We start from the raw sequence: 14,625 nt of genomic DNA, 5'->3' as shown, positions 1-14,625 counted from the left end.
TCAAAAGGAAAGGGGAAGAAAATGCCCCATAATGCCTTGTGGCACCTGACGTGTATAAAAACGGCTCCTACCGAAAGTTTACGGAAACTTACGATGGAGAAGGGACGGAAATAACGTGAGTATTGTTGCTTTTCTAACATTAACCATCACGTGTCTGCCTGAATGTGTTTATTGTTTTCACGATGTATGAATGTCAAAAAGATTTATAACCCGAAACGTTTGGTTGCAATTCGGAACTGAAACAATGAATCACTAGTGATAGAAGTAATAACTTTATTAAAATCAATAAAAGAAGGAAAAATGAGGACCTTTACAATACTCTAGATATAATAAATTCAAACAATGTTCATAATGAATTATGTGAATGAAACAGGGGGTATAGTGTTTCTGACAGTCTGCTGTATTATCCAAGACAGTCCTCTTGTGTTATCAGACTTCAGGTTGTCAACGTTTATAGATGCTCTCACGAACCTCACAGCTGTGAGCAGGAAACACACACTGCATGACCAAAGACAAAACACCATCACAGGTAAATCCTCTGATCATGGATTGTTAATGTTAACCAGTGAAGACACGAAACGACCCTGTGAGATAAGGCCGAACTTCTTGTAGTTCATTTTCGGAACATTGTAGTTCGTCGTGGCTTACCTACGTCACAAGTGATTGTCGTCTCATAAATATGACATCAAAGTGAAAGTGCAGTCGAATTCCTCTTTGGCCGTAGGTCTCCTTTCCTCTCATCTTTTCCCCTCCTTCCCTTGACCCTGTGACGTTTTTTATCGGGGTTAAGGTAAAGTGGATAGGAAAGGACTTGGAAAGGACTATTCGGATCCACCCTTAGCTTTCATGCAGGTAAGCAGCAAGCCCTTCCTTCAAAATAAAAGCCCATATATGTTTACAACAGTTATAGGTAAAGAAATAGAAAAATCAAACCACCTCTCAAAGAAATTTTTTTTTTAAAGGTTTAAAGGTCGAACTACACTTGATCAGTAAAGAATAATTTACATTGTCACAGTCATTTCATGAGAAGAGGTAAAAATGTTTCATCTTTCTTGGCAATGGTGTAAAAACAGAGCAACATCAGTTAAAAAAAACAAACAGTCCAACTGCAGCCTGAAAGAGTGCTTTGATAAGTCTCAGTCAGAAGTGATTCAAAATAAGGTTTGATCATTACCTAATGTGAGTCACAAAAGCATGGGAAAAGTGGGCCAAACAGACGCAGAGTAAACAGTCAGATAGCTTTCCCAGCTGCCTCTTAACTGTGCCACCTGAGTGCGGTTCAGAAGATGACTTTTCAAGGGGGCTCCTCTGCTGGGAAACTGCTCGGAGCCGATCCCACATACCGCCGCTGCTGCTGCTGTTGATGGGTTTGTCACACAGACCCGGGTAAACCCAAGCTGGATCTCCAAACGGGCCCACTCTGACTCTAATCATGGCGAGCATCACAAAACCACAGGATGTTCGGAGAGATCAAACGCGCTGGATTAGCTTATGGCTGTGCTGACACGCTTTAGTACGTGCAGATACATGCAGTCACGTAACAGGAAGAAAGGGAGGAACTGGATTTGTCAGGGAGTGAAAGTAAGTGGATGTATTTTAGATCAATAAATCATTAACACATTTATTTCCTGACATCTGAGAGGAGCTGGCCAAAAGAGGAGAATTTTCCACATCACAGTTGTAAAATTGACTTGGCTCTTCAACTGTTTACCCAGATATAGCAGTCATCAGGATTCCAGATGATTCTGCTCACTCTGTCTCTATAAAGATGTATGGTGAAAGAGTTTAAAGGATTTCAGGAGGTCCATGCCAGGCTGCCTCCTCCAAAGGATGAAAACAAGCAGAGGGGTGAAAGAGTCTCTTCCTTTTTGGGATATATGGTGTGATTTATGAGGCTTTGGGGAGGAATGTCTTTATTCTTAGGAACACAAACATTGCTCCTATCATCTGTCTGAGCCAGCCTGTTTCTTGGTTCAATAACACAACAGATAAGAACCCTGGAATACCAAATCTTCCAAGCCAAACACAGGTTGCCTGCAGCAGAACTGCCACCTCATCTGAACCCCCAAAGCTAAAGGTTAGCTACAAATTAGCTCCATCCTCAGCAGGAAATAACAGGCGTCAGGCTGCTGTGTGCCACTCTAACCTGGGCTAAGTGGTCTTTGTTGTACAAAGTGCCTCAGAAAGCCTCGCAGATGGGACACGGTGCTCCATCACACTCATCACTGACCCGGCAGCGAGCAGGTCACACAGCAGAGTACAAAAGATCTGAAATAAACACATTCACCCCTGAACCTGTCAGATTTGTCCACAAGGAACCAGGAGAGGAAAGGCAGGGTTTCCCTCTAATGCCACCGTGAGTGTAGGTGACGACCCGGTCTGGGAGAAGGATGATAGGAAGTCCCACCCGAGCATCAGCAGGGTCACTTTCCCAGGGTAACGTAAACAAGGATGTGTTCTAAAATGAACAGGAGAATAAAAGAACTGAATCTCCTACAATGTAAAGAATTTTTTTTCTAGGGTGTGCTTAGATTAATCCTGGCACTAAAACAAAGCAGAAAATAGAAGAGTTTATCCTCAGAGTGCTGTAAGTATCATTGTGCTATTCACATGACACCATTCACCCCTAGTGCTAATGGACCCATCAGATGACTTCAAGTTTTTCTCAGTTACTTTGGTACATTTCTCGAATCATCCTCACCACCGTCAAAACAGGAAATGCATTTCTCAAATCAGTTTGTACAAATAGCAAAACACCATGGCTTACCTGCAGAGGCCAGCCTCTTTCTCAAAACCCTGAGTTCATCTCTCAAAGTAAATCTCTGTGTCAGTGCATCAGAATGACGAGTCATCGTGTCAGTTTGTCTGGATAGGACAGTCAAAGTGCTGAGTCATGCTGTCAGTATAACAGTTTACTCTGGAAGGAGGTTCTGATGTAAACTATGCCTAAATCTAATGTATCCAATGTTAATGTCTTTAAAAACAAACTCAAAACCTACCTTTTTAGTCGAGCTTTTACCTGAATTACCTTTCAGTGTTTTATTTATTTTAAGTACAGACCACTTTTTATTATCTTATCTTGTCTTATGTTTTTATGTTTTTATTTTTTTCAATCTTTTCTTTTAAAAAATCTTTTATATTTTCCATATTTTATTCTCTTGTTTTCCTGTTTTATTCCTCATTTATTTATTATTATATATACATATGTTTATTTTAACTTAATTTCAAGTATTTTTTATTCTTAATTCTTAAAAATCATTTTTCTTATTTTATATTATGATAAATTTAATATTATACTTTTTACCTAATCTCCAGTGTTTTCTCATTTCTAAACCTTTAAGATGGCGTTTCCTCAGTACGTACTGGGTACAGCTGTGTGCTCTATTATTGTCTTTTATCTATGTTGCTTTTTATTAACACTGTGTATGGGTTGCTGTGTGGGTGGGTTGCGGGGCTGGGTGGAGTGGGTTAGGGGTTTAGTTCTTTTATTTAATTCATGTGTCTGTTTGTAAAGCACTTTGTGCTACATTTTACTTGTATGAAAAGTGCAATGTAAATAAATTTCAGAAATTTCAGAAAAACTGGTTGATCATTGGTTGATCTGATGCTTCACACATTTCCATTTGTTAGAGAAAGTCAAGATTAACCAGGGAGCAATTAACCAATCCAGACAGATTTAAATAAAACACTCTAATGGAGTGATATATATATATATATATATATATATATATATATATATATATATATATATATATATATACACACATACATACAACTGTTCAAAGAAATGATAAATTGCTTTATATATATATATATATATATATATATATATATATATATATATATATATATATATATATATATATATATATATATTAGCTGCTGACTCTTTAAGGCTCCCCGCTCCACATACCCCCTTTACTCTGATTGGCCAGCTCTCTGGAGGCCTGTCAGGGACAGAGCTTTGGGCAGATCTTGGTGTTTTAGGCCAGTTCTCTCATTGTGTTATGAACCAGTTAGGAGATCCTTGTGTGATGATCTCATTATTTCCCGTGAAGATCTTGTGAAGATCTGGGGCTGTTCACAGAAGACAGCGTTTTCAGGCCGAGGTAACAGAATACCCCCTCTTTAAGTTACACGAAAATCCTCACATCTAGCTGAATCTCTGTTTCCCATCTCCCATTTAGGCAACATATGAAAAAGTAAACTGTGTCAGGGAGGGAAATGTACCAAAAGTAGTCGCTGATTCAATTTATTTTTTTATACTGTACATCAAAACAAGAACTTTATTTCTTAATGTCAGAATTTGAGCCCGAATGCAGGCCAATAATGCCTCCCAACACTGGGGATAAACTGTTGTTTCTGTATAAAACCTCATAACAAGGTTTGTAAGTGCAGCTTAAACAATGAAACATTGCATAAAACGATTTATTATTCTTCTTATTATTATTATTTTTATTATCATTATTATTATTATTATTATTATTGTTATTATTATTATATTAACCATACAATCAGCTAGTGTCCTTGAACAGTAAGGCGAATCAAATCCCAGTCTAAGAACCAATAGGCGACAGGTCTCAGTTGCACTTAATTTTATCGACCACTAGATGTCCCACTTGAGCACTGTGACTTACTCACATGTTTTGAATAAAGTGTGGAAGCAGCCGTCACTACCTGACGCTTCCTTGGTGCTGGATGATGTATGTTTTTGATATCTGCCACAGTCATTAGGGTCAAGCGAACATTATCATGTAGATAAACACGTCATGGAGTTATAAATGTGAAACACTGAGAACATACAAATACACGCCATGTATTAGAAAACATCTCTGTTATTAGAACAAGACCACCTGGAAGGTAATGTGTGTTGATAAGTGATCCTCTGGTAGAGTGTATCTGTGTGTGTGTGTGTTTCCTGGATACTAGCTCATTTAAAGTAAAGGGAGAGTTCATCTTGATGCTAAATGGTTGCCCAGGTACAGCAGCAGGCTGCACATCAACATGAAAACACCCCCTGTGCCTGGAGGTGAATCTGTTAAGACGCTCTGAGCTTCTCTTGTCCTGTCTCGTCCTCTGTGGGTTCTCATCTGTCTAGATGTCTTCATGTTCATTGTTTTTGAAGCTCCTGAGGCTGCTTCATCAGATGAGGTAGAGCATTTTGGCAGAATTATAAATGGGTAGAATCAGGGGAGATAAGAGGTCATCATTGAATGAGAAGACAGTCAGCTCATGTCTGTGAAACATCCCACAACCCCCCACCATGTTTTCTAAAGAAACTTCAGTCAGATTAACTCTCGTGAATATTGTTTTGTATTTGTATGCAGTAAGTTATATTTAGCACCATGGCCCTGTTCTGGGAGTTCACTGCCTGTCCACTTGCTCACTTGGAATTAGTGATGTGTCAATCGTGAATGGTTCATTCAGAACAAATGAATCATCTGGATGAACTTAACTGAATCACTTACTGAAAAGATTAATTTACTTTTCAACTTCAGTTGTGCCCTCCTCTCTCCATACTCTAAGAGTCACCCAAGCCCACCCTCCCTTCACTCAGTCATATGTACTGACTAAACCACATTATGGAGTCAGTTGGGAGCCTTTTGTTGTTCAAGCCCGCTCCTACATCTCCATCTCATGTCTCCAAAACCAAGGAAGTAGCCGATATTTTATCAAACCTTAGATGCCCCAAAATGTCTGTGCTTTTTATAGCTGCTTTCAGTGCAAACGGCTTATACAGCCGACTTAATTTCACTTAGCTGAACGTTTTGACACCCACTAAAGACAATCTCAGTTGATCTTGTTGAAGACAGCACAGTGTGTGTGACTGAGGCTGAGGGTTTGCAGCCTTGCACGTTCAGTTAATCAAACATTCAGTGAACACAATCAACAGATTCTTCCCGGTTCAGTGAAGGTACTGAAAGGGAGCTCCAACACGAATCACTCACTGACTGTCTGGGAGGGAAAGGAGGGTACGCGTTCAGCTCGGTCACTCACTGAATAAACTGAACAAACCAAACAAACTGAACAAACTGAACAAACTGAGGCTTGTGAAACCACACACTTTCACATACTGAACCATAGCTCCGTTTCCGAGTCTGTCTCTCAGTCAGACAGTCAGTGAGTGATCTATGTACTGAACGTATTAAATAGAATGGTCAGGGAAAATGAATGTGAATGTTTTAGCAGCTTTCAGTTTGCAAACTGGTGCTTTATCCCACTAAACTCTGAGCTCATCAGCCATTCTCAATCTGAATCGCAAGCAGAACAAAACATTCTGCTGTGTTCTAGCTGCAGATAAATACTGAACAACTTAGTGAACAGATGTTTTGAGCAAATCATTTTACTAATTCTGATGATTCAGTACACTGAGAAGAACTGTTTTTCTTTTACTACATGGAATGCCAAAGCCTGAGACAGGGAGAGCACACCTACCTCGCTTCCTTGTGGGCACATAAAACACCAAGGCAGGGGCAGCAGCAGCAGCAGCAGTAAAAGCCCTCAAAAATAACCATATCAGGTGACTCTCCCTGGCATCCATGTGCTTACAAAGGCATGGTAGCCATACAGCAGCCACTGAAGTGACACCATAATTCATGAAAATCTACTATAGCATGAGCCTCAGATTGTGGGTGAGGTTTGAAGCTGACTGAAAACACTTAAAGGGGACATATCATGCTGATCCCTGATTTAATACTTACATATAATATAATACATTTGAAAACAAGACCTTACACCCCCTGAATTTTCAAAAAATGAGATATTGTATTTTTTTTTGTATATCCTAGAACGAGATTTGATGCCTCTGAAAATAGGTCATTGACATTTGGCCGCCAGATTTTGACCGTCGTGACGACACAAGGTACCTTTCTTTTTATTGGAGTAATCTGAGAAAGCAGCTCCTCCTCTGTGATGTCAGTTAGTCACACAACCGCCACCGAGGGATACACCCACCAAGAGCCGAGTATAAACTTATAAACTACACGTTACAGTACCAGTTTGACTCACCACACTGAAGCGTCCTGAGATGATCTGTGTTGAGGTCAATTTTCTTCCTCCTGAGCTGCAGAACCGTCCGGGTCTGACTCGGGGTCCAATACAAAAGGACGTATCCTACACTCTGCCATTTTATTAATGCTATCAATGCCTTACGGTGAAGTTTGGGCAAACAGCAAACTCGCTCGGTCTGCCCCATCCAATATTGCGATTTTGTGAATACTGCCATGCTGCAAAAACCGCTCCCTGGCTCTACCCCCTCCGCCCCTCTGATAGAACTGACCAATCAGAGCACAAAGGGCTGTGACGTTGCGAGGTTACTGGAGGTCATTCTCGAAATGGAGCGTTTCAACGAGATCTTCAGAATGGCCTAAACTGAGGATATTGAGAACACTATTGTGGGGCAATGAAGGAACTAAATGACTTGTACTGAGGGCAGAAATGCTTTACAGGCATCCTAGTCTGACATAGTGAAAAGGACAAACAAGCATATGTCCCCTTTAAGTGATGAGCAATGAGACGCAGGTGAGACAACATAACCAGTCAACACCTCCCCCATTCAGTTATCAAAATTTCCCTTGATACTCATACTTAACAGTCTTGGACTTTTCATTTAGTGCTGCAGGTTTGCAGGTCGACTTTCAAACTAAACTCTTGCCATGTATATTTTAACAGGCATGTTTGTTCCTGTGCAGTGATAAAGACATATCACACAAATCTGCACTCTCTGCTTTACTGAAGCTTGGCGTTTTAGTTCTTCATCCAACACTGCTAAGGTTTCACTGTTTGGGTTGATTTCCTTTCTATTTCACAATTAACACTGCAGTCGCAGTAAACATTTACTCTGATTGTTTGAGCCCAAATCAAACAACCAGGAACCAAAAGAACACAAAGAAGACTGACAAGGGGGCCTTAAATACTGCTCTCAGTGGACTATGGTGTATACTTTCCATTGCACTTGATTCAGCTCTGTTTCAGTGCAGTTGTTTAACTAGAGGTTGTTGTTTTCATGAGAAAAGACGTGTTGTCTTTGGCCTTGCTGATCTTCAGACTGAGTCAGAGAGATCACACACCATATCCAGTAAGCTTCGACTTCAGTGTCCAGCTCCTGTCAATCCTGACTCACCATATCAGATTTGTTGGAATACATTCATTCCAAATCCACACACACCTGACACACACACACACACACTGATACACACTTGATACACACACTGATATACACAGACAGAGACGTCTTCCTTCTGGGCACAGCCATGAGGATCAGATCCAGTCCTCTCAGGCTTTGTTTAGACTCTCTCTCCCCAGCTGTTTTCTCCATCCTCAGTGCGTGCTGACTCAGAGTGTCCATGCCCCCTTCCCTAGTCCGAGGGGCTCTGGGGCCTCCCAGCTCCCCCCCTTCCTGAAGCAGCGTTGAGGCTGTGGAAGCCATCTGTCCGGTCTGTCTGATGGAGGATGCTGAAGCAGGAGGAAGTCCAGCAGTCTACCTGACCTCACTGATCACATCCCTCAGGTGGAGATCATTAAAGAGGATCCAGATTCAGCTAAGGCCCGCTCCTTGACTGAATCTGCACGTTTATATGTTAAAGGGGCTGTGAGGAGTTTGAAATAGGTCTTGAAAAAGTCTTGCCCGATCATAATCCACGCTTTGGAATTAGGTTAATCGACCAATGTAGGTTATTTCAAAATGCTTCGTATCTCATACTTTGTAGCCTCCCTATCATGTCAAGCAGGACTGGATTTATTTAAGGCACGTTTAAGTCTCTATGACAACACCACACCAGCTGTCAAAGTTTAGTAGTGAGTAGAGAAATCTGTGTTTTTCTCTGCTGAAAACAATTTCTGTGATTAATTTTGTAGTGATGGTAGACACTGGAGCCTAACTGTGAGACAGAAAAAGGACAGAAGAGCAGAAGAAAAATAAACAGGAGAGAGATAGAGCACGAGCTAAAAGCTTAAACAGGAGCTAAACTGTTTGTGCTAATGTTGACTCCAACCCATAGTCAGCAGTGGTCCTGCAGTGGTCTGTTCAAACTTATGATTGGTAGATGACTGACAGGACTTGGCTAACCAGGATTCACTAACGTCACATGTTAAGGATAAGTGGGAGGGCCAGGCTGTAAGTAGCGCTACTTATGAACGGCTACTAAACTACTGTATGAACTGACAGTTTTATTGTTGACACGTTAGCCTATGGATACTTTGTAGCACCAGGCTGCCATCAGCGCTACATATAGCTGGCTACTGACGTACAGTACAAACTTGCAACGTTTGCTTGTTGTCATGTTTCAAACAGTAGTGCTATGTGACTGAACTGATAAATACCTTACCTCGTCACGTTATATCTGGTAAATAGTTGACTTGAACAAAGTAAATCTGTTCCAAATAAAACACACACCTGGTTAAAAGTCACATTTTATGACAGTGTGTGTGGAACTCTGGGGCCAGAAGGTGGCGAGGGAGATTTGCTTGGTGTGTAAGGGTCTTCTGGTCTTTCTGCAGCCATCCTCATGTGGATTCTTGATTAATTTAGTGCGTGTTATTTGGGATATTAGTAGATCAAGTCCTTAATGTAAAAGGGAAAATTATTAAAATCTTGACTTGTTCACCTGTATATTTAAAAACCCATCATCTTAATTTTATGACTATTATCAAAATCTCTAAATTTCCTCCCCTTTTAGCTCTAATATACATTTGTAAACAGCATAGTAATTGCACGTCTGGTCCAAAGTCAGTTCTAAAGATGGCACCATGTGTATTGCCAGGTGAATCCCGTGAAGAGTGAGTGATTTTGGCAAACATCCCATGAATCCATGAACAGATCTGACTCTGTTGGCTTCCTCTCTTTAAATGTCCAGATGACAGCTGGGAGCACTACCAGTGGTCTTACAGCACCAGGAAAAAGCTGTTTCTTGGTCCTGATGCCTTGCAACCTCCTCTCTGAGTGAAGGGGAAGAAATGTTGAGTTTGCAGGGTGGATGGGGTTTGTCATGATTAAGAGGCTTTTTTCCAATGCATCTGCTGGTGTAGATGTCAGTGGTAGAGGTTTAGCTGCTTTCTGCCACCCACTAACAAGGCCTTCTTCTCTGCAGCACAGCAGAGTTATTAATGTCCAAGGTATATTCAGGGCTGTGGCGGTCTTTAGCGAGCTAAAAGAGGAGGATCTGAATGACATGCTCAGTCTTAGATTAGCTGTTTCCCAAAAAGTCTGAAATAAGGAGGATGGTGTCTAATATAAGGATGGCCATCTGTTTCTGTCATCCCTTTTGAGAGGCCAGCAGTGGATTAGTCACTGTAAATATTTACTGTGGAAAACATACAGGTTTTAAATTTTGTCCGAGACCCACCACCGCACAGTGGATTCAGGCGTTAAAAATGGCCATCAGGGTTTTTTTGCTTTAGCTCCACTTTGCTTCTGTGGGTTATTCAAAGGCCTTGGTGTTGGTTCACCACTGCTCTGTCAGGGTCACTGTGGGGGCTGGAGCTTTCCCAACTGCACATTGAAACAGGTCACCATCCTCTCACGAGGCTAACATATCGAGACGGACAAGAGAGCCGTCACCTCTTAATACTACAAGACAACTTTTTCCAGGATGCAAAGTGACAAGGTAACGTATTTATTTATACTTATTATTGTTTTAGACGTGCCTGTAATGTGTAAGATTAAATCCTGTTTATGTCCTACCAGAGCTCATCTACCAACTCCAACCTCACCAATCAGAGCTAACGTAACCTCACTCTTCATTTTATTGATAGACTCTCAAGTTTGAACAGACCACTGCAGAATAACTGCTGACTGTGGGTTGGAATAAACATTAGCACAAACAGTTTAGCTCCTGTTGTAGCTTGTGCTCTATCACTCTCCTGTGTAGCTTTCCTTTGCTCTGACCTCCTATTCCTTTTTGTCAGTCTAGCAAAAATACAGAATAAAACACAGAAATCCTTTTCAGCAGAGAAAAACACAGGTTTTGCTTCTCACTTCACGATGTTAAACCTTGTCTGCTGGCGTAGCGTCATGAAAGAGATGTTCAGGCTGCGTGCCTTAAACGGATTCATGTTCTAGTACTGTATCTAACTTTTAACTCTCACACTATCAGATATCCAACTTCTCCTCCTCCTCCTCCTCCTCCTCCTCCTCCTCCTCATCATCATCATCATCATCATCATCATCATCATCATCAACATCATTATTACTATCAGGAGGAGCTCTCTACTGCTGAACACTGTTGAAATATCCTAAATGAATGTCTTTGACTTCAACTTCACTTTACAGTGTATGTGTGTGCATTTATTTATAGCAGTGAGCCCATAAAATATTGTTTACACAGTTTTCAGTGGAGGCTTTGCCATGCAGCTAAAGCAGCAGACAGTCCTGTACTGACCTCTACTGGTCAGATAAAGTACAACAAAAGGAGCAGTGAAAATGTACGGTCATTGACCTAATATCTGCTGATATAATAATAATAATAATAATAATAATAATAATAATAATAATAATAATAATAATAATAATAATAATAGTAATAATAATAATAATAATAAAAGGGACTTCTCTTTCAGGTACCTTAAACTCCAATTTAATATAAATAAATAAATGAATAAATAAATAGATAAAATAAGACTAAAAATCTGAGTATTTGACACAGGTTAATAAGATATTTTTGCTAATTTATCTTACCTAAAGTAGAGCTTTGTTAGGCAATATACCACACATAAGGTTTTATAAAAAATGAGAGAACTAATTGAGAAGTTACACAAACTCATTACAAACTACAATGGTAATTGATTATTATAGCCTGGTAATACTGGAGCTTCAATAAAAACACATCATCCACATCTCTTCTTGCTGATTTTACACAGTTATTATCCTGTTTCTACCTTTAAAATAAAAACTTGAAGCTAAAGTTTTTAATGTTTCTTTTGTCTGGGTTATTTGGTTCAATACTCTTTTTTAAATTGAATGATTGAAATATGCTTCACATATCAAATTTGAATACATTTCATTTCACTCTAGTTTTTTTAGAGAGTAATTTAATTCTGAGTCCCAAATAAGCCAAAGATATGATGACTCACTCTTGTTAAGCACTATTTAGTGAAAGGAATGTGTAAATGCAATAATATTTCACACTGCAGCATGAGTTATCTGTTTCAGGGAAGTCAGAAGATAACTGTTTCAATATATATATATATATATATATATATATATATATATATATATATATATATATATATATATATATACATATATATATATATATATATATATATATATATATATATATATATATATATATATATATATATATATATATATATATATATATATACATATATATATATATATATATATATATATATATATATATATATATATAAGGGGACTCTCTAAAACAAGACCACAACACGTTGTATTTAAGTCTGTGATAGCCTAATCTCATTTTATGCAGATGATACACAATTATTTTTCAGCTCCTTTTAGAATTAACAATTGTGTCACTGTATTTCAATCACAGTCCATTTTCAACAGTAAATGTCACGTTCAGTTCAGTATATGTTGAAGATAAACCCATAGTTAAGTGTTTCTAAGTAGTTTAGGCATGCAGCGCTAAGGGACCTCTTCAACACACAGAGCGTAGTCTTCATTGTGTTCCTTAGGCAGATCAAGTCATTGTAGACCTCAATGAGAATGTCAGCTCAACCTTTAAAGACAGTGATTTAAGTTCTCAGGTAAACTCACTTTACGTTGTGTGGGCAAGCCCAAATTATGATAAACTAAAAAAATAGATAAATTAGGCTCCTATTGAGAGATTAAAGAGAGATTATAGAGGCAATTGGTGATAAATTGACAAATCCTTTTAGTGATATCAAGACATTTATTAGTTTTCCTACAAATCCTGTCAATTTCTTCTTTCCAATTTAGATTCTCTGCAGCAAAAACACGCAGAGGTCTGGTAGCTAACTATGTTTTCTGCTGTTTTCATTTTGTGTGTTTCCATGTTCACTCTTTAGTGTTTCCTGTTTAATTTTGTACTTCTTGCTCCCTTTATGTCTGGTTTATCTTGACTTCCTGTTTTTGTGTGTTTTCCCTCTCTTTGAATGCACCTGATTACTTTCATCTGTGTCTTCTTGTTACACCTGTGTCCTCCGACTCATTGCCTTGAGTGTTTTTGTGACTGAACCCTTTCATTTTTTTATCTGCATTTTGTATGTCCCTATTTTGTTTTTGCCCTACTATGACACTTTGAGTATGTTTTTCACTACTGAAGATGATAGAGTTAGACATATTAACTTGTTCTATTTTACATGGGGCAGATAAACCAGTGTTAGCATCCCTCATCAGTTATTTAAACGTGTGTAAGGAAGATTTAGAGTTGTGTAATCTGCAAATAGTTATTAATAAAAGAACATTTAAGGTGTTGGAGAAATGAGCAGTGTAGATTAGAAATAGTCAAGGTCCCAGAATGGACCCCTGTGGGACACCACAATACAAACATAACTGGCTTACACTGGAAGGAGAATTGTAACTATTTATACAAAATATTACAAAAACTATAAGTGGAAAAAAAACTTGTTTATAGAATATAAAAAATGGATGTCATCTTGCTTGACTCAAGTGAGATCGCCACAAAAACTGCTGCCCCTGGTGACTGGCTGCAGTATAGGTCAATAATCTGGCTCCCCAGTCATTCCAGATGGGCTGTGGTCAAACATTAAAAAATTGATACACACTGTAGAAAGGTTTCTCACGTCTGATTGTTGTGATGGTTTGAAGATTTCATTTGGCTGTCTTGTATTCAAGTTCTCTTTTTTCTGAGAGTTTTTTTTTTCATTAGTTACAAGAGGTTAAAAACAAGGCTTTGCGTCATGTTTAACGATAATTGACAGCTGATGTTCTTGTGTATTTTTTCAGGGATCGTAAAATATGTTGGGAGGTAGAGTAAAGAAGTGATTAGACTCTCGAAAGAACAAAAAACTTTTTTTTTTTGTCACCTGGCTTCACTAAGATTCTCCCAGAATCCCTCACAGTCTCTACTGCGCAGACTCTGGCTGTACAACTGCTGCCAATGGCTGCGCCTGTGACGGGGGAATTTTGGCTTCAAAACTGTAAAATGGTAAATGATGGAGCCATGGTGTCCACTTTATTTACAGTCTTTGGGTATAATTTCTGTAGAAAACCATATGTGCAAGTGGCTGCAAGATCAAATAGATGCACGAGTGAGTAGTTTCTGTTGACTTTTGAATCTCAAACAGCTCAAAAGAAGATTAGAAAAAGTTCTGCCTAATTTGTGACCAATATCAAAAATAATGATGTTTTCTTTTTTAGATAGGCCTATATCAAGTAAATATTGGAATCGATTTCATCATTCGTTAAGACAGTTACCATAACACAATGTTAATAAAACAGGTATGAATGAAAGTAGTCAGAGTTGACAGGCAGGATCCTTTGAACGTGTTAAGGTTGAAAGTTTGAGCACAGGACTGAGGCATGGAGGACGAAACTTAATTTAGACGGCCCAAATGGGCGGATAATTTGTCAGGAAATTAGAATAAGAGGTAAGGCAAATATGACAGTAGTGCATTTCAAGTTGCCAGTCTGAATTAGCACATCAGGGCCTCTCCATTTAGGAT

This window comes from Halichoeres trimaculatus, unplaced genomic scaffold, assembly GCF_033239565.1.
Source record: "Halichoeres trimaculatus isolate MK-OKI-2021-1 unplaced genomic scaffold, fHalTri1.1 fHalTri1_scaffold_8, whole genome shotgun sequence".
Classification (NCBI taxonomy): Eukaryota; Metazoa; Chordata; class Actinopteri; order Labriformes; family Labridae; genus Halichoeres; species Halichoeres trimaculatus.
This window is presented reverse-complemented; position numbering follows the sequence as displayed.